At 35.0% G+C, this 20079-nt stretch overlaps 1 protein-coding gene across 4 annotated transcripts in view; it reads right to left on the bottom strand.

Annotated features, from left to right (window-relative positions):
• The window catches only part of BRINP3 (BMP/retinoic acid inducible neural specific 3), a 399028-nt gene that overhangs the window by 245073 nt on the left and 133876 nt on the right, over window positions 1-20079 (bottom strand). The window lies entirely within an intron of this gene.

Below are 20079 nucleotides of genomic sequence, written 5' to 3'. Positions count from 1 at the left end.
AAAAAAAAATAAAATAAAAAAAAAAAAAAAAAAAAAAAAAAAAAGAGTTCTTTTTCAAAACATAATTAGAAAGTAACTATTGTAATTGAGAAGTTTCTGTTAGGAACTGTGCCCATTGTTTATGTGTATTAATATACTTCTTCTACGAGTTTACTTTAATATTCTCAAATTTGAGTTGCTTAAACTGAAATGGAAAGATACTGAGAAATTTCTCTGAGGTCATACAGGTGGAAGGTGCTAAACTTTATTATTATCTAGGCAGCTTGACTCTATAAAGGTGATACCTCAACTACTATTGCAAAATTGAGCAACTGTACCATCTCAAAACCTTTGACTGCAAATACAAATAGCAAAGATTTGATTGTCTACTCTGACTGTGGTCCAAATATTTGTGTCCTCCCCAAAAATCTTATGTTGAAACTTAATGCCTAATGTGATGGTCTTGAGAGGTGGATCTTTGAGTAAGCCTTCATAAATGAGATTGATGTACTGAAGATAGAAGCCCAGACAAATCTCTCATCCCTCCTACAAAGTGACATAAAATGAGAAGTCCATGACCCATAAGAGGGTCCTCACTTGACCATTCTGGCATCATGGATATCGGAGATCAGATATCCAACCTCTAAGACTGTTAGAAATAAATTGATGTTGTTTATAAGCCACACATTTTGTAGTATTTTGTTGTAGCAGCACAGACTAAGACAGCGACTATTTTCAGTTCATGATTCTAACTCAGTAAGCTTTTTAAAATTTATTACTTTTATCAGTAAAAAATAAAATTCCACAATCATAATCCTTGCTATTTACCCAAAGAGTCAAAGAGTTGAAAATGTGCATCTGCACAAAAACCTGCCAACAGATCTTTATAACAGCTTTATTCATAAGTGTCAAAATCTGGAAAGCACCCAAAATGTCCTTTAGTAGATGAATGGATGAATAAACAGAGATACTTACAGACAATAGACTATTATTCAGTGCTAAAAAAAAAAAAAAAAGAGTTATCAAGCGATGAAGACAGTAAGAAATCCTAAGTATGTATTACTAAATAAAAGAAGCCAACCGAAAAATCTACATACTGTATGACTTCAACTATATGGCATTCTGGAGTAAGCGAAACTCTGGAGACAATACAAGTTCAGTGGTTGCCAGGAGCAGGAGTGGGAAGAAACAAAAAGGTAAAGCACAGAGGATTTTAAGGCAGTGAAAATATAATTTTATATCTTATAAAATTATTTTAATTTTATATTAATTAATTAAAATTGATTTTAATTTTATATTACATTATAATGATGGATATATGTCATTATACATTATTCAAACCCATAGAATGGACAACACCAAGTGAATCCTAAAGCAAACCATGGATTTTAGATTATAATACATCAATGTAGATCACACTTGGTAAAAAAAAAAAAAAAAAAAAGTACATTCTGCTGAGTGATGTTGATGATGAGGGAGGCTTTGCATGCGTGGAGGCAGGGGACATATGGGAAATGTCTTTACTTCCCTTTCAATTTTGTTTTAAATTGTTCTAGGGGCGCCTGGGTGGCTCAGTGGGTTAAAGCCTCTGCCTTCGGCTCAGGTCATGATCTCAGGGTCTTGGGATCCAGCCCTGCATCAGGCTTTGTTCAGCAGGGAGCCTGCTTCCTCCTCTCTCTCTCTGTCTGCCTCTCTGCCTACTTGTGATCTCTGTCTGTCAAATAAATAAAATAAAATAAAATAAAATAAAATAAAATAAAATAAAATAAAAAACTGTTCAAAAAACCGAAATCTTAAAAAATGAATATCATCATTCTGGAATTCTTTTAAAAAAGATTTTATTTATTTACGTGAGAGAGAAAGAGCATAAGTAGGCAGAGGAGCAGAGAGAGGAAGAAAAAGACTCACTGCTGAGCAGAGAACCTGATGCGGGGCTCCATCCCAGAACCGTGGGGTCATGACCTGAGCTGAAGGCAGACGCTTAACCCACTGAGCCACCCAGGCGCCCCCATCATTATGACATTCTTAGAGAACAATTTTCTTAATAATCTTGATTTCCTCTCCCATTCATCTGGAAAAATCTGCTGAGAATCAGACCACAAAAAAAAAAGAATGTGTATAATATCAAGTGTCCACTGATGATCAATCATATATGAAACTCCTAGCTATAAAGTACTTGAAAAGTTTAACATAATAAATAATCTAGCTTAAAAACGATGGTCATAGGCATGGTATTAAATGATTACTAGTCTTGGGATAAAGTTCAAATATTTGAACAATTTAGCATCATTTTAACCTATGTACCATTAATTACCTTCTGGGAATAGAAATTCAAAAAAGACTATTATGACAAGATGTTAAAGATGCACTAACTTAAAGTAGAAACAGTGAGCACTGAGAGTTACATGACTGGTTTTAATATAATTGTATTGAACATATGTTATATACCTGGTTATAAAAATTGTCAGAAATGAGAAATGATTTTTTAAATCATGATAGGAATCTCAGATGATTTTATTAAATCCATGAACCCACAAAGTATTTTAGTCGTGATCTTGTCTCATTTATATGAGCATTAAATGTCAGATTCACTTTGAACATTGTAAACATTTGGACTCACAGATCTGGAAGAGTCCTCAATAAGTCTACTTGTCTCTCCATCATTCACATACCAGTTGTGCCCTTTAATCATGCCAGAAAAGGACTTTTAGATTTCCTTTGAAGAAAGGATCCAAGAATTCCAAATCCAGACTATTTAAGCATTAAAAATTCTAAAATTGTCAATTACCTATGAAATACAGCAAGAGTTCACAGATCAGAAAAGGAGTAAAACCAAGAACTGAAGTTAGAAAGATAAACTGAGGAAATCTTAAATTATTTCTTCCTCTCTCCACCTTCATTTCCTTTTAGCCTTTAATTCATTTTTGTTTGGAAATATGATATTATTACTTGTGTTTTATATACACACATGCACATACACACATATACATATACATACATATATATAACCATTATAGTGAGATATATATATATATATATATCTTTTTCATGTATACATTAATGTGGCTTAAAATAGAAAATGTTAATTTAAAATTAGAAAATATGACAAGATTATGCAAAATTTGCAAGTCAAATGGTTTAGAAGATTATTGATAAGACTAGAAGCCTAATTTGGAAAATTTGTCATGAAAGGAATTAAATTACTACATCAAGCACAGAATATTCATTTAACTTCAGAAAAACAATAATTTTAAAATACATGAAGCTCTTTTCTTATCACCTGTCCCTTCAAAACAGTAAACAGTGAAAGGATAATTTATTAATTTAAATGAAACTTTTAAAAACTTTGTTGGAAATCATTTCCAAATGTCTTCTAGTTCTAAAATTAATTCTAAATATGTAAATGCATATCTTTGTTGGAAATGATCAACATCAACAATAGCAAAAATAGCCAACTTGCTTTAAATAATGCTCATATTTAAATAAATTGTAATAATCATGACTTGCATAAGAGAAAGATTAGATAAATGGAAAAAGATAATACTTCAGAGTATCAGACATTAAAACCAAAAAATAGCTAAGAAGTTGTGGCATTTTTAGCAGATCTCTCATCTTAACCTGTTTTCAAAGGCAAGAACAGATATTCACACATTAGTGAGAATAACCATCAACTATACTGAAACAATAGGCATAAAATTATTTTTGTATAGGCCACATAAGAGAATGTCATGGTGAAAAAAAAGAACACAAAAGCAGCATTTCAATCGAGGTAAAAGGATATTGTCAAAATATATAATAAGAAAAATATGTTTATTTATTCCCATGTATACTACAACTACTCTAGGAAAATACTGAGAGCCCCTCAAAGATATCCTCACTGATATGAGGGACTCTTTTAAGATGTAGATGATTACATGCAACAAATCCTGAAACATTTGTTTTTTCTCTTTAGGTAATAATGCATCCATTTTCATCTTTGACTTGTCTTTATTATCTTCTATGATCCCTAGATGACTTCTCACTGAAAGCCTTTGGCCACAGGTGTTCCTACATTTATTCAAAGCCCAAGAATACTCATTCCTTGTCAATATCTATCTAACATTACAGGTTGGCTTGAATCTAAAAATTCTTGCCAATATCTCTTAATCTGGACATTCTAGGTTTTTTGGTTGTTGTTTTTACTTTTGTTATGTTTTTTAAAGATTTACTTATTTATTTGAAAGAGAGAGAGAAAGTACATGAGGGGAAGGCTGAGGAAGAGAGAGAGAGAGAAAGAGAGAGAATTTCCAACAGACTCCCTCCTGAGCATGGAGCCTGATATGGGGCTCAACCTCAACCCCGAGCTCGTTACCTAAGCCGAAATCAGGAGTTGCATCTTCAGCTGACTCAACCACCTAGGGATCCCTTAATCTGTATATTCTTACAGATTGCTTCTTCTACATAGAAGATCCTGTTTTAACTGTCCCTCCATGTTCTGCTTGACAAACTCTGCTTTAGTGTTGGGAACTCAGTGTAGAATTCATGCTCCCTAGTAGCAAGCTCTGAAATACCAAAGACTATTTTATTATTTCTCCTCAGTTCACCTAAAACTCTATGCAAATTGTGTGTTGGAACTTACTGTAGTGCTTATCACACAGGTAATTGACTTGGATATCTTCCCCCAAAGAAAGTAAATAGCTTGAAGACAAACAACTGTTTTACATGATTATTATTGTAGCCTCAGTAGCAAGTACACAGAGAGCTCTCGATAAATACATGTGGTTCATTCAATAAATTTTTACAATCAACCATTAATGAGAATTGTATAGAGAAGGCAGGAAAACACTTATATCCAACACCATCAGCCCCCACACACAAAGTCAGCAATAATTATCATCATAACAGCTATTATTTCAGGGTTTGCTATGTGTCAAAGCTTCATAGACACTATAGTTTTAATTTGACACAAGCACTACCAAAATCAGAATTTTATATCTGAGAAGATGGAGTCTTTAAGGGACAAAGCAATTTACCTAGGATCTCGAATCTCACCTCGGACTCTAACTTTTTTTTTTTAAATTTTTAATTTTTTATAAACATATATTTTTATCCCCAGGGGTACAGGTCTGTGAATCACCAGGTTTACACACTTCACAGCACTCACCAAAGCACATACCCTCCCTAATGTCCATAATCCCACCCTCTTCTCCCAACTCCCCTCCCCCCCAGCAACCCTCAGTTTGTTTTGTGAGATTAAGAGTCACTTATGGTTTGTCTCCCTCCCAATCCCATCTTGTTTCATTGATTCTTCTTCTACCCACTTAAGCCCCCATGTTGCATCACCACTTCCTCATATCAGGGAGATCATATGATAGCTGTCTTTCTCTGCTTGACTTATTTCGCTAAGCATGATACGCTCGGACTAGTGTCCAAAATCTATAAAGAACTTAGCAAACTCAACACCCAAAGAACAAATAATCCAATCAAGAAATGGGCAGAGGACATGAACAGACATTTCTGCAAAGAAGACATTCAGATGGCCAACAGACACATGAAAAAGTGCTGCATATCACTCGGCATCAGGGAAATACAAATCAAAACCACAATGAGATATCACCTCATACCAGTCAAAATGGCTAAAATCAACAAGTCAGGAAATGACAGATGCTGGCAAGGACTCTAACTTTTAGTCACTATGCTATACTTCTTCAACTTCCTGTGTACTCTTGTTCATTTATTTAAAAGTAACGACTGAGTATCCATTATGAATACACAACATATATTAAACTTATACATTTCCCCATGCCCTGCAAGCATGAAAGGGAAACTAAACAAGGGGGAGGGATGGCATAATAGCAGAAACAGAGGCCAGCACTGAAAGCATCTATATCCTAAGTTCAAAGGAGCTGAAGTCAATGTGGTTATTTTAAAAAAATAAGAAATTCTATACAATAAAATATTTTCTCAAAAATGGAAAAAAAAAAATCCCAACCCATTTGGTCCTCCCCCAATGTGGGTCTTCATAATTCACATATTTGTTAGAAATTCACATTTTGTTCCAGCTTCTTGAGAAACTTCTAAGAAAGCCAAGATTTAAATTCAATATTTTGAAAGTCATGGGAATCTAATATTTAAAAAAAAAAGAACATATTAAAGTGGGCCCCTCTTTACTGCATTAGCAGATATTTCAGTTAAAATGCAATTACTGAAAAAAGGGGCACTTTCCATTTAGGTAATTTAAACCTTGTGCTTCATACAATTTTAAGCTCTTGAACTCTGTGTGTGCATGTGTGTGTGTAATCTCGAATTCAATGCCTCCCACTCTGATTTATGAGGAAATCAATGAAAATCAACAACATAGTTTTTTTAAAAAAAATGGATTATGTAAAATGCCTTAAGATAAGACTGACAGATAAGTTGCTATTAGTGACAAGAATAAACTTGTTCTGGGTCATCTGGGTGTCTCAGTCATTTGAGCGTCTGCCACTGTTTGTGTTCCCTTTCTCACTGCGTCTCTTTCTGTCAAATAAAATCTTTAAAAAGAAAAGAATAAACTTGTTCTTATCTACATCTCCTACTAGTCTATGCATTTCAGGAAAGAAACTTTCTTGTAAATCTTTCACTTCTAGGAGAGAGACAAAACATAAGAGACTCTTAATCTTACAAAACAAACTGAGGGTTGCTGGGGGCCGGGGGGTATAGAAAGGGTGGTTGGGTTATGAACATTGGGGAGGTTATGTGATGTGAGGAGTGCTGTGAAGTGTGTAAGCCTTCATGATTCACAGACCTGTATCCCTGGGGCAAATAATACATTATATGTTAATAAAAATAATTAAAAAAATCACTTCTAGAGTTCTCATGTTTTGGTACATAATAGGCATTCAACACATAGTTGCTTAAAAGCAAATACCTATTTCCCCCCAATTTTGCAATTTCCAGAAATTGGCACAAAGAAGAGTGAATTTCTCATTCTATTTGATAATGTTAGAATTTTTTCCCCTGGTAATCTTAGGATTATTAAAAGTTTGTGCTCATGACTCCTAAAATGACCACTAGATGCCTGAATTAGAGCTTCTTTCCTTTTGCTTGGAGCTTTGCAGTTACCAATACAGGAACTACATTAATAAGAAGAAAATGTTCCCTTTATCTTTTATAGTATGTGGCCAAGTAGCTACACCTCACAAAGGGAGTATAGAATGAGGTCATGAATTGAAGGCTTTCTGCAGTAGAAATGCAGTCTTAAGTAAAAGATGAGTTGAAACAGTAGTATTTTAATAAAGAAAGGGAATGTACCAAATTGGAGATTTAACTTGGGAAGCTTATCCAAAATATTGCTGTTGCCACTCTGCTGTTTATAGAAACTTCAATAAAATTTAAATAGACCTGAGAAGATTATATACAACAGAGAGATAAAAAGTAAGTAACCTTTCAGAAAGACTGAGCTTAGAAAGGAAAGAAATGGACCTCAAATTTAGAAAGTGAAAGAAAACTTAGGCTTTTTACTTCAAATTGAGATATTACTGTCTTAGTCCTCTTTGACCTCAAGATCTTATAACTGTTTTGGTCATAGGTTTTCACCTCTGTAAATTGAGTACAGTGTTCTCTCTGTGTGTTCTCAATAAATTCTATTCAATGAACCTCAAAACATCTTGCTAGGACCTAAGAAACCTGGAAAGAAATCCAACATCTCCAAATAATTCAGTGCTGTGGTCAGAATGCTTTACATGAAATAAATTAAAACCACACAAGTACTTAAATCCAGCCCATCTGTGTCAGGGACTATATGTTCAAAATTATCCTGACATATTCTGAATGGTCGTATCAGGAGTCCTGGGAGCTGACTTTGTAGTTTATCCACAGATTATTTTTCTATTAGAATATCACTTATTGCCCCATATTTTTATGACCTAAATCACCCTTCCCAATAGTAAGCATTTCTGAATCTCCTAAAGGCTCTACTATTTTGACTTGTACACACAAACTATCAGATTTAAGTCCATGTTTATTTAGCGTCTGCCTTCAAATTTAGGCTATTTGTAGGTATTCAAATTACTAGACACATCCCTTTGGAGTTCATTTTTGACTCCACAGCACTGTTCCTTGGGATAAACCATGCTTCAATCCAGGCTTTGTGTTCATTCACCTCCTACCTCAGAAGAAAATAGGCACTTATTTTATAATATACTGTAATTTAGCTTTCAAAAGATACCACCTTATGGTTTTTTTTTTGTTGTTGTTGTTCCTATTATATGGTAAGGTACATTAAACAAATAAAGAGGAACTTAGAGGTTCAGCCTATAAAATGTTAACAGCTGGGCTTCTGTAGATATGATTGTTCTATAAAGTGACATGCTGATAGGCCAGGGCAAGGATACTCAAAAATTTAACTCCTTAAACTGTCCACCAGGAGACATGTATTCAAAGAACAACTGATTCCAGGAAATGACATCCTAGTTCAGGTTTTGAACTGTTTAAAATTCTTCCATTAAAAGAAAAAGTACATCAAAATATGATTTTCCCTTATTAATCTCATAAGCCACTTAATCTTACCCATTTTTAGATTTTTTTTGTAGGTAGAATAGTTGGCAGAGATTATAAATGGGAGTAAAAGTACTAAGTAAGGCATCGAGGGCAAAAAAAGGGGAAACAGGAGAATTTAAAAAGGTAATCTTCTGAAATGAATTCATATGATAGAAAGATAGTTCCAGAAAGAGAAAGAGTTATATTTAAGAATATAAATCTATATCTTCCTTGGTTAGGGTCATTTAGGGTGATGTCAAAGGTTCATGGGGGAATATAGGCCCATGGAAACTAAGGTGCATGTCTTATTAGGGCTATTGTCATTAGATTGTATGACAGTATGGTTCTGAAGAAGATTAACACTGTGTTTGAGGTGTTGTTGTCTTTATCTACATATTCCACAGGAGCCTTTGAAACCTCTCTCCCATACATCAAAAAAGACATTCTTATTTTGAAATAGAAGGACTTCATGTTTTAGAAACATGTATATTCCAGTCTCCAAAGGGTAGACCAGAAAAAAACATGCCCATCATTAGATATTCTTTACCTAAGGTTGACTTTTTCTATATAGTAGGATCATAGTGGAACACAAAATTGTATTATACTCCTGTGTGGCCAACAGAAATTCTTCATTGTAGCTCTTGTTCTGCCATGACTTAGAGTAGAGGTAAAATAAGGTCAGATAGTCTTTCAGATGGAAAATAGAGAAACAAAGAAAACACAGAGGGCAGAATTAATATTAGAATTGACTTGGAAACCATAACAGTTCCAGACTAAATGGGATGGGTAAATATAATAGAGCTGTACTTGTAATCAGAAGCACTGTGTTCATCAAGCATTCAAGCTTGCAAGATCATTTCAACACAAGGCTAAAGCAGACAAGAGGATGAAATGATCTTATTAACTTTATTCAACCCTCTACAAATTTCCTTCAATATGGAACTACTATTATATTTTGGTGGCAAATGTCCAGCAAAAACTCATATTTCTTATCTGAAAGTTACTGGTGGACCAAACATTGGTGGACCTCCAGAAAGGTTCCTGAGAAACAAGGCAAATCATTGGCAGTGCCCCCTTTGTCCTCTTCACTTCCATCTTCCTGATGCCTGAGATAATGTCCTAGCAGCCAGCATTCTAGTAGCACAATGGACAGTAAGACAATCTTGAGAGAGAGGCACCAAGTCTGGAATGGTAGAGGCAAAAGACAAAATGAATTAAGTGACTAATGACCAAGTCTGCCCCTGGATTGCTAGGTTTACTAACAGCACAAAAAATAAACTTCCAGGTCTTCAAATCACTGTGAAGTTAAAGAGTTCTTTGTTTGCTTGCTTTTAATGTAGTTATGTCTACTCTAGATGAATTACTTGCCTGTATGACAGTTTAGAAGATATGGCAACATTCAAACCCATACATGCAAATGACATACTGGACAGGTTCTTGGTGACCACCTGCCAGCTACAGAAAGGATTTCCTTAGCCAAAATTAATCAGGTTTATAGCCTGCCTCTTTTGGCATTTCAATTTGTACTGTAGTTACAAAGTAAGCAAACAATGCTACTTAGAGAATAAAAACCTCTCTCTCAATTTAGATTTAGAGAGAGAAAGAGAAAAGGGAGAGCCAGGGTTTTATATTTCCATTATTCATATGTCAGATATTCAATCCAAGCCATTGGACTCACCAGGCAGAGCAATTTATACTGGAAACATTGCCAATATATGCCAAACCATTTTGAGTTATTTTGCTTAAAATTTGAGAGATTTATAATTTCTGCAATAGTTTATCTACTTTACCAATGGATAACATCAATACTCTATGAATATTCATAAAGTCATAAAAATGAAATTCTAGCAAAGTCTATTGAGGAGAAGTACCTTTATAATGTAAAGGTACTTTTTGGCATTTGCAAAATATACATATGTTGGACACACCAAAATATACTATTTGGCTCGAAAAAATGTCATTTCAAAGAAAATATATTTGTTGCCTTGTTGCCAATAGCACTATAATCCCAGGCTTTTCAACCTATTAAGCATATATTAAAAAAATCATAGAAATAAGTTCTTTATTAATTCTGGTTATTAGTGGACTAACATAAATTCATACATCTTGGTTGAAGATTTTTAGAAAGGTTCAGCAAATTCTTATAACAAAAATGCTATTTAAATGTGTCTTTTGGGGGGCATGTGCATGACTCAGTCGGCGAAGTGTCCTCCTTCACCCCAGGTCATGATCCTCGGGTCCTGGGATTGAGTCTGCCAGCAGGCTCCCTGCTCAGTGGGTCTGCTTCTCCCTCTGCCCCTCCTACCCCACTCATGCTGGAGCATGCATGCTCTCTCTCTCACAAAAATAAAAATAAATAAATAGTTAAAAAGTAAAATATGCATCTTTTGTACTAATCCAATTTTTACCATTTCTCAGGTAAACATATCAGTGCAGGCGAATTACTTGGTAAAAAAATTAAGCAACCATCTTTGATATATTAATATGGTTGAAGTTCTCTATGAAACATAGTTTGAACTACCTTGAATAAACTAGATGTAAGGCTTCTAAGAATTTTACATCTTTCATAGGAAATCTTTCCTTTGATGCATTAAATACAAATCTTTACTTTTCTGCAATCAACCAATAGATTATGGTCAATAATAAAAATCATTGCATTTTTCTCCAGATATCAGGGATAATTTATCAGATGATGACTGAAAAAGTGAAAAGGAAAATTTCGTATAGAAAAAAAAAAATGTATCTGTTGTGGAAAACATAAAAGTTTAAATAATAAGAACATTTATATGTAATACGGCTCATACATCATTAGGCTAAAGAAAACTTGATTTAGACCTTCAAAAAAGACAGTCTAACATCATTCTCAAGGTTCAGAAACTTTAATCTGTTTGGGTGACCCTATCCCATTGGAGGAAATTTAGGTATTTATTTCTAATATATTTCATTCACCGTTTTGAGTGCCAAAAATGGAACAGTGGATACTAGAAGTCAGTAGATGTTAAATATTTTGCAATGAAAAGGACATATTCACACAAGGTAATGTTTTCTTGTTAAAAATCCACAATGTTTCTGCAGAGAAAATAATGATTGATCTAGATCTTAGATATAATAAGAATGGCTAAACTCAATGATTTTTAAAAAAGGCTGAAGCTTTATAAAAATACACTATATGCCCTTCTACTAGTGAAAGGAGAGGTGGTACAGCAATTTTTAAAAATTCCAAAATACGTTTTTATGTAAGGTCTTAATGTTCCTTAACCTAATTTATGCTCTGCCCCACCTAACACACCATTCTTCTATCTTGCTTTATTCTGAAGTCTTTCTGCACCACCTCCCAGCACCCCAACAAAACCTATTCCTTTATGACCTTCCTGCTGAGATATAACTAGTACAACAATTTTCTTTTAAGGGCGATTGCACTGTGACAAATATTCTAATCTCCATCTCCCTTACTTCTCTCTCTCTCTCTATCTGAAACTAGAAAGTTAGAATCCTCTGTTTAGAACACCTTTTTTTCTGTCTTCGAGGCTTTAGATCAGAAAAATGAGAGGTTGTTACCCAGGAAATATGCATTATCTTGGCTGTCCACGAAAAAGTAAACTAAAAAAAAAAAAAAAAACTTCATTTGCTAAACATTTTAACTAAAATGATATTTGCAAGATCTTAACAGAGAACATGTTTTGTTTTAAAGCTATTCCACATTTTACACATTGCTGGGTTTTTTTCATAATAAGATGCGTTCCTTTTTGGACTAGGAAAAATGTATAACAATTTAAGGATAAAGACTACCTATAATTAGTAATACAAAATTCATACAATGAAGAGTCAAAAGATGACTATTATTTGGTATTCTTCAACATGATATAAAATGTGGCTATAATAATATAATAAGCCAAAAATTCATCCCTAATGCCATCTTGATTAATGGTTAAGTGAAACAAAGGTTTTGGACAGTGAGACAATGTTGGAAGCGTGTCAGAAGCATCAGTTGACATTAAATGTTACAATTCAGCTTGATTAAAATTTGACTATAGCTGGTACAGGGAATGACCATGGTGACTTATCAAAATTAAACTCTGACTTTAAACAGCTATAACTCAAACATGAATGTTACAAAAATAATCCAAATGAAATTGGTTATCACTTTTTTTGTTCTTATTTGATGCTTATAAATTTATATGTAGGTGTGTTACTGTCCATCATTACATTTGTTTCTCTTTATTATTATTTTTTTTTTCAGTAAGCTCCATACCCAGCGTGGAGCCCAATGTGGGGCTCAAACTCATGACCCAAAGCTGAGATCAAGATCAGGACCCAAACTCAAGATCTGGACCCCAGCTGAGATCAAGAGGTGGATGCTTAACCCACTGAGCCACTCAGGAGTCCCTGTATTTCTTTTTCTTTAAAAAGAAAGTGTATTGCCCATCACCGACCAATCAGTCACCCTATCCAGAAACCTCCACATTTTCTCATCTTCCCACCATGTCCCACACTGTCTAATTTGTCATCACATGCTCTGTATGACAACCTATATGACTGTTTCTGAAATGTGTCCCTATTGTCCCCACTGAAGCTACCTGAATTCAATAAGATCACATCTCTCCATTTGAACATCCTCTAAACGATTTGGCCTTTCTGTGCTCATCAGTTTATCCTCTTGCTCTTAGTTGGCTCTTACTTTTGGTTTTATTAAAAATAAGTCTGACCACCGTATTCCCTTTCTTGCTTTCTTGTGATCCTTCAATGGCCCCTCACTGCCTTCACAAAAATATCCTAATTTCTTTTTTTTTTTTTTTAAGATTTTATGTATTTATTTGACAGAGAGAGAGATCACAAGTAGGCAGAGAGCCTGATGCGGGGCTCGATCCCAGGACCCTGAGATCATGACCTGAGCCGAAAGCAGAGGCTTAACCCACTGAGCCACCCAGGTGCCCCAATATCCCAATTTCTTAACAGGCAGGTCGCTTAAAAACTTGGTTGCGACCTACTGATCAGTCTTATTTCTCTACTCACATGTCCCCTCCTCTCACAGAAGCCCAGGTCCTCTGAGATCCCTACTCCCCACTTTGGCTAAATTATACTACTACTGCTGGCCTCTCCCATAGGATGCTGCTAAATAGCCTACAAGTCACAAGACAGCCCCTGCCTGCCAAAAGAATTATTCAGCCCAAAATTCATGGTGTGGAAGCTGAAAATCCTGTTTCAAGGCAAGAATGGCGTCATTTAGGTTGAAATTCTTAGATCTAACAGAGGTCCCTATTCTTAGAAGGCATTTTTTAAAAGCATATTAAATGAATGTACATGCAGATATAGTCTTTAGTCTTTAGAGTATGGCAGTTAAATACTACAATGGACTGTTTGGTTAAGGTTTTAAAATTAATTTTCCATAATTAATCCCTTCTTCTGTTCCTAAGCACACATATCCTTTGCTTGAATAGCCTGCCACTCCTTACACATTTCTAATGTTCCACCAAATATTTTGTTGTTCCACCTCCAAAATATACCTCATATAAGCCCATTTCTGTCTCCATGGCGACCATCTTCCTTCAAGTCAAAGCCATTTTTTATTCTAAGTAGTTTCCTAAGCGTGTTTTTCTGTTTATGTACCTCTTTCTTCTATTTGTATATAGATGTCAGTAATCATTTATTTTATTCCAGTGATCTTTAAAAAAAAAAAAATTGATCATGTTACTCCTCTGCTTAAAATTTGGCAGTTTTCCCCATTTAAGATAATAATTTTTAAAAACCCTACTATGATATTTATGACTCCATGTATCCTATTTTATGTTTAGTTCTGCTTTATGTAATTCAGCTACATCTACACTACTCTTTCTAATTTCTTTGGATTTTGTGAACATGATATTAGAATTCCCAACAATGCTCAGGTGTCCTTGAAATTATAAATAATTATCTAATATTCTTTATAGTCTCTAGTCATTATTATGGAAATGTGAAATAGTTACTTAATAAAAAGAAAATATTAATATTTACAAAGAACTCTAACCTATAGTAAATATTCAAATAATGAAAAACACCAGTGAACACTACTGGGCAGCATTTGAATAAATGGCATTCAGCTCTTCTAGTAAGGTTAAAAGCAATGGACAGAATCACTTGCAAAATTGCCAAATTAAGGATTTATTTTGTTTCCAAAACTTCACATTTCTCAGAACACTCATACCATTTGTATATAGTATATACATAAACTTCTTATCACATATTTTATTTGTAAGAATAACTCACCTTTAGCAAAATATAAAGCCAAACACATACTATATTATGGCAACAGTTAAAACCAAGACTGACAATAGATTGTGACTATGTCTTTTTAACTTGACACTGTCCTGGTTCCCTGAAATGTTAACTTTAACCTTCCACTATGTACTTTGGAATTTCCTGTTCATTCATTTGACTCTTTCTTATTTTTCTGATTTCCCAAATGATTGTTCCTAAGACTGAGAGACAGAAAAACATTTCACTTTCTCAAGAAATAACGGGAAAGAATTTCCATATGGGAACAATAAGCCACATAGTTATTCTTTCCACAACTCATGGCCACCCCAAGTTGTTCCCACAATTCAGAATTGTCATTTCTTGTCCCTCTGCCTGAGATGTCTTTCCCTTTAATATGTATAGAACTCCCTTAAATCATTTTCAGGTTGTAGGGGGGCATGTCCTTTCTTTAAAGAGGGCATGCAGGACTATCATTCTAAGATATATCTCCAGTCAAAATCATTTTCTCTGTCTCTATCTCTACCTATTGTGTGTGTCACATCAAAATACAAAGGTAGTATGTATTATATTTACTTCTGTGTTTACTTGTTCAATATCTGTTCAGTAGGTGACAGACATTCAACATACTGGCCAGCAAAAATGATCCCCATTCAAGCTTCGATTTCCATAAACAAAAACTTATTGTGCTCGTCTCCAAATCATTTGGGATTTCACTGAAGTTAGGCATACACTGTGAGGGACACACTATGATCATTCTGTTTAATTCTATCTTTAAGTTTAAGAAGAGTCCCTGAAACTTGTGAAGCCATGCGTAAGTGTTCTTTAAATGAATTGTGAATACTTCCTCACCATCTTTGGCAATCTAAATTTAACAAAAATAGAAAATCTAATATTGTCTTTTGCTGTCTACACCTTGATTAAATGTTCAGAGCTTATCAGACTTTAAATAACAGTTCTTCCATTCAGGTTCTGTGACTAGGTATTAAAAAGATATATAAACAGCAGGAAATACTGAGTGTATTAGTTTCCTATTGCTGGTGTAACAAGTTAACAGAAACTTTGGCTTAAAACAGTGTAAATATATATCTTAGAGTTTTAGAGGTCAAAAGTCTAAAATGGGTCAGCACGGCTGCATTCCTTCTGGGGTTCATTGTGGACAACCGTTTAAATTCCTTGCCTTTTCCAGCCTTTAGAGGCTGACTACATCCCTTGGCTCATGGCTCTTTCTTCCATCTTCAAAGCCAGGAGTGTAACATCTTCAGATCTCTCTTCCTCTCGTACCTCTCATACCATGGTCCCTTCTTGTTCTCTGATTCTGACTCTCCTAGATTTCTTCATACAGATCCTTGTAAGTAGATTGGATCCATCCAGACAATTCAGGAAAATCTCTCCACAAGGTCCTTAACTTGATCACATCTACAATATCCCTCTTGACATGTAAGGTAACAAACTTAGGTTTAGGGAATTAGGACATAAATACCAAAGTGTTTAGCCATTGCCTTGAATACCACACCAAATAATCCAGCTTTACTATTTGAATGGAAAGTATTCACTCATTCATTTTTTCATTCACTTAATAAGTATGCAGCTTTCTCCAGAAATGGCACTAGACAAGATTTCCTCAGAGCACTGGAAAGGGAAAGATAGGTTACATAGCTAGGCTAACAGCTACCATACAGGATGACAGAGTGATCAATGTTTTCATGGAGCAATAGAAGGGGCTTTAAAAATCATCAGCACTACTTCTAGTAGTGTTTATTTATTTATTTTTAAAGATTCCCTTGCTTATTTTAGAAAAAGAGAGAGAGAATCTCAAGTAGACTCCCTGCTGAGTGGGAGTCCCACACAAGGCTCCGTCCCAGGACCACGAGATCATGACCTGAGCTGAAATCAACAGTTGGACACAACCCACTGAGCCAACCATGTGCCCCTTTAATACTGTTTACAAAGATCCTCCCTCAACTCCTTCTCTCTCCCTCTTTTTCTGGCCCCCAAATCACAATTTATTTTAATGATCAAGCTTTTATTTTATATCTGTAAGGTTAGCACTGATAATAAAATAACAATCAGTTTACAGTACAATTAGCTGCAAAAAAGAAGCCTGTGCATCTTTTTAAAGATATATTGAAGCTGACCTCGTTGAGTCAACTACTTGAGCTAGATTTTAATTTTACAGTTGACTGTGGTTAAAAAAAATTATTTTTAAAACATGGGATTTTAAACATAATTTCCAGAGATACGTTGAGTGTAGTATTGTTTCTCTAATGTTTTATCTTAACCTTCTATGCTTAAATAGGGATTTTTGAGTCCTTTTAGTTTAAAATTTCCACACTTAGGACACCGGATAGCTTTGGAATATCTGTACTCAATGCATATCTTTAAGAATATCAAAATGCAAGAACTTTGTGTTTAGTAAGGAGTTTAACCCTACCCCCAAAGAGTTCTAGCTTTGCCCTTGGCTCCTAAGAGGTGATTGTTGTCTGCCGTGGGCTAGCCAGATATTAACAATGTCATCAAGAGTGAAGGGTGGCACATCAGAAAGACCAGTGATGTGGATTAGTGTGGAGACTTTGGATCACAATGTATTAGTACACATGGAGACTGGGAACCACCACGTAAGCAATCAATCAGGTCTATATAATGGGTACCAGTAAAAACTCTGAACACCAATAGTTGTGTGAGCTTGGCAATGCTCTATGCATATTGTCAAACACTGAAGCTAGGAACAGGTCCACAGAAAGAAGACAATGGAGACTCCACATTTGGTTGATCTGCAGATTCTACCTGCTCTATGCAGTTCTGCCTTTGGCTGATTTTAATCGCTATTTTTTTTCCTTGACAGTAGTTTCAGGAATGCCCAGACATGCAACTGGTATCTGAAGTGAGGGTAATCTTGTAGAGAATTATGCTCCCCCTGACGATATAGTTGACTGAAGTCTTTACACTCCCTTACATTTGTGTAGGTGCTATGCAAATCTACTTGGGTTAGGATATTAATAACACTTTTATTGTAAAGGAAGGAGGCTTATTTCAGACCATAAAATATTATTTTTTAAAAGATGTCAATAAGGTTGTTAAGTTGATGATTTTTTCCCTTATGTAAGTAGAAACTAAATAATAAATTTGCTTGATCTTACTATTCAAACTGTTTTCAAAGTCACTCTATCCTTTTACCAAACATGATGAAATAATCAGCAATACTTATTCAACCCTTCTAACGTGTTGTCCTTCAAAGTTTTGTGTGGTACTCTAATTAAACCAATAATGTTCTTTGTAATTAGGGCAACTGTATAATTATTTCCAAACCAGAATACTTTTGATATTGAGGGGGAATTCTATTAATAATCTCTATGTAAAACAGGCATAAAACAAGACTATCCAAATACATGGTAATAAATGTTCACTCTGCCAATGGAGGCAGCTTTGCCTGAGAAACCATATTTAGACAAAATGTAAACAAAACAAGACTCAGGGATATCATGAGTAAATTTTATACAGCATATCTAACATTGAACTTTAAAATTTGAGAATAAATTACATATGGGTTCTTTCATTGCTTCTGGATTATGCCAATAGCCTTTTTAAAAAATATGAATTCCTCAAAGAATCTTATTTTTCACATGTAATAAGACTATATTACCCATACGACAATCTTGAGTGAAGAAGAGTCCAAAGGCAATGACACTGATTCCCCACCCCCCACCAGATCCATCATTGCCTTGGTTGCAAACATGTGACTTGGGTTTCAGTCTATTCCCAGCTGTGTTTTTCCTGTTTTCAAAAACAACCATGCAGTGTGTCGAGCACAGCAGTTATAAAGAAAAATAATCTGTGGTTTACTCAGGGAACTTGCAATCTAGAAAAAGAGACAGGGGAGTAAACAAATCATTATAATTTAATGTGGCAAATGTTATATATCTACACAATATTAAAGAAGCATAAAGAAAAGCATAACTAACTCTGGTAGCACAGTCAGGAAAAGTGCCACCCAAGACTTGAATTTGTTCAGTAGGTGGGAAGAGATGAGGACTATTTTGAGGAAGAGAAAATGTGTGAAAATCTTTAAAAGTATAAAGGAAAAACCTTGCTAAGAGAATAATGAGCAGCTACATTTGACTGCAGTGTGATGTCATGGTGAAGGGAGAAGGAAGAGAGGTTTATCTAAAGCCTCTGAGGCCAGCCTATGGGAGGTTGGGTTTACACAAGGCATCAAAGATTTTGCAGACAACAGATAACATGAACCAAGGGATAATTAATGAAAGAACTCTGGCATAATTGCAAAACCAGTAAGATGCGGAGGTACATACTAGTATGCATGATATGGGCAAAACAGAATGGAGACATGAACTAAGAAAAGGTAAGACCAAATTTAAGAAATGCTCAGAGTTAGAGTCAACAGGGCTCTGCCGGCCTCGGTTTGTGCATGTTACGTACAAGGATGCACGTGTCAAGGCTGCCATTCACAAAGAAGACGTGGAATTTTAAATTTGTTATGTTTGTGACACACGGTAGTAAAATATGTAGTTTTAATGAAAACACCGACAAAATTGTGGAACTAGTCTTCAAAATAAAAGTCAAGATTACTGAGGAATGGGTACCATTTTCTACTTCTCATGGAGGTGCCCCTTCAGCCTGACTAAATGAAAATTTGTGACAGAAGGAGGGATCAATAATGTTTTCCAATTTCTGGTTTGTGAGGCTGTGGAGAATAAAGTTTAAATAGATCCAATCAAGAGAGAGGTAAATAAGATGAGTCTGATTTGAATATATTCAGCCTGAGATGCTTTGAGTTGCATGAATCAGTCAAGGAATATTTTAGAACTGAAGAGAAAGGAGTCTAAGGGCTCAACCCTTAAAATGTTCAATGAGCAATATTCAAAGTAAAGAAAGGAAAGAAAAGAAGTAAGAGGAAGTCTTAATCAAGTAGCAGTCATATATTCAATGAAATACACTGTTAAAGAAGACAAAGCAGTGGACAGTTTCATGGAAGGACTGTTCAACATTATCAAAAGTACAGAAGATCCTTTAAATACATCAAAAACCACAATGACATAGTGCATTTAGAAATTAGATCAGCTTTATGCTAAGCGAAATAAGTCAATCAGAGGAAGACATTATCATGTGACCTCACTGATATGAGGAATATGAGAAACAAGACAGAGGATCGTAGGGGAAGGGGAGAAAAAAATGAAACAAGATGAAACCAGAGAGGGAGACAAGCCATAAGAGACTCTTAATCTCAGGAAACCAACTCAGGGTTGCTGGTGGGTGGGGAGGAAAGGACACGGTGGCTAGGTGATGGATATTGGGGACGGGATGTGCTATGGTGAGTGTTGTGAAATGGTGATGGATATTGGGGACGGGATG

Source organism: Mustela nigripes, chromosome 10 (genome assembly GCF_022355385.1).
Source record: "Mustela nigripes isolate SB6536 chromosome 10, MUSNIG.SB6536, whole genome shotgun sequence".
Lineage (NCBI taxonomy): Eukaryota > Metazoa > Chordata > Mammalia > Carnivora > Mustelidae > Mustela > Mustela nigripes.
The sequence above is the reverse complement of the archived record's forward strand: the minus strand, read 5'-3'. Positions and strand labels throughout refer to the sequence as shown.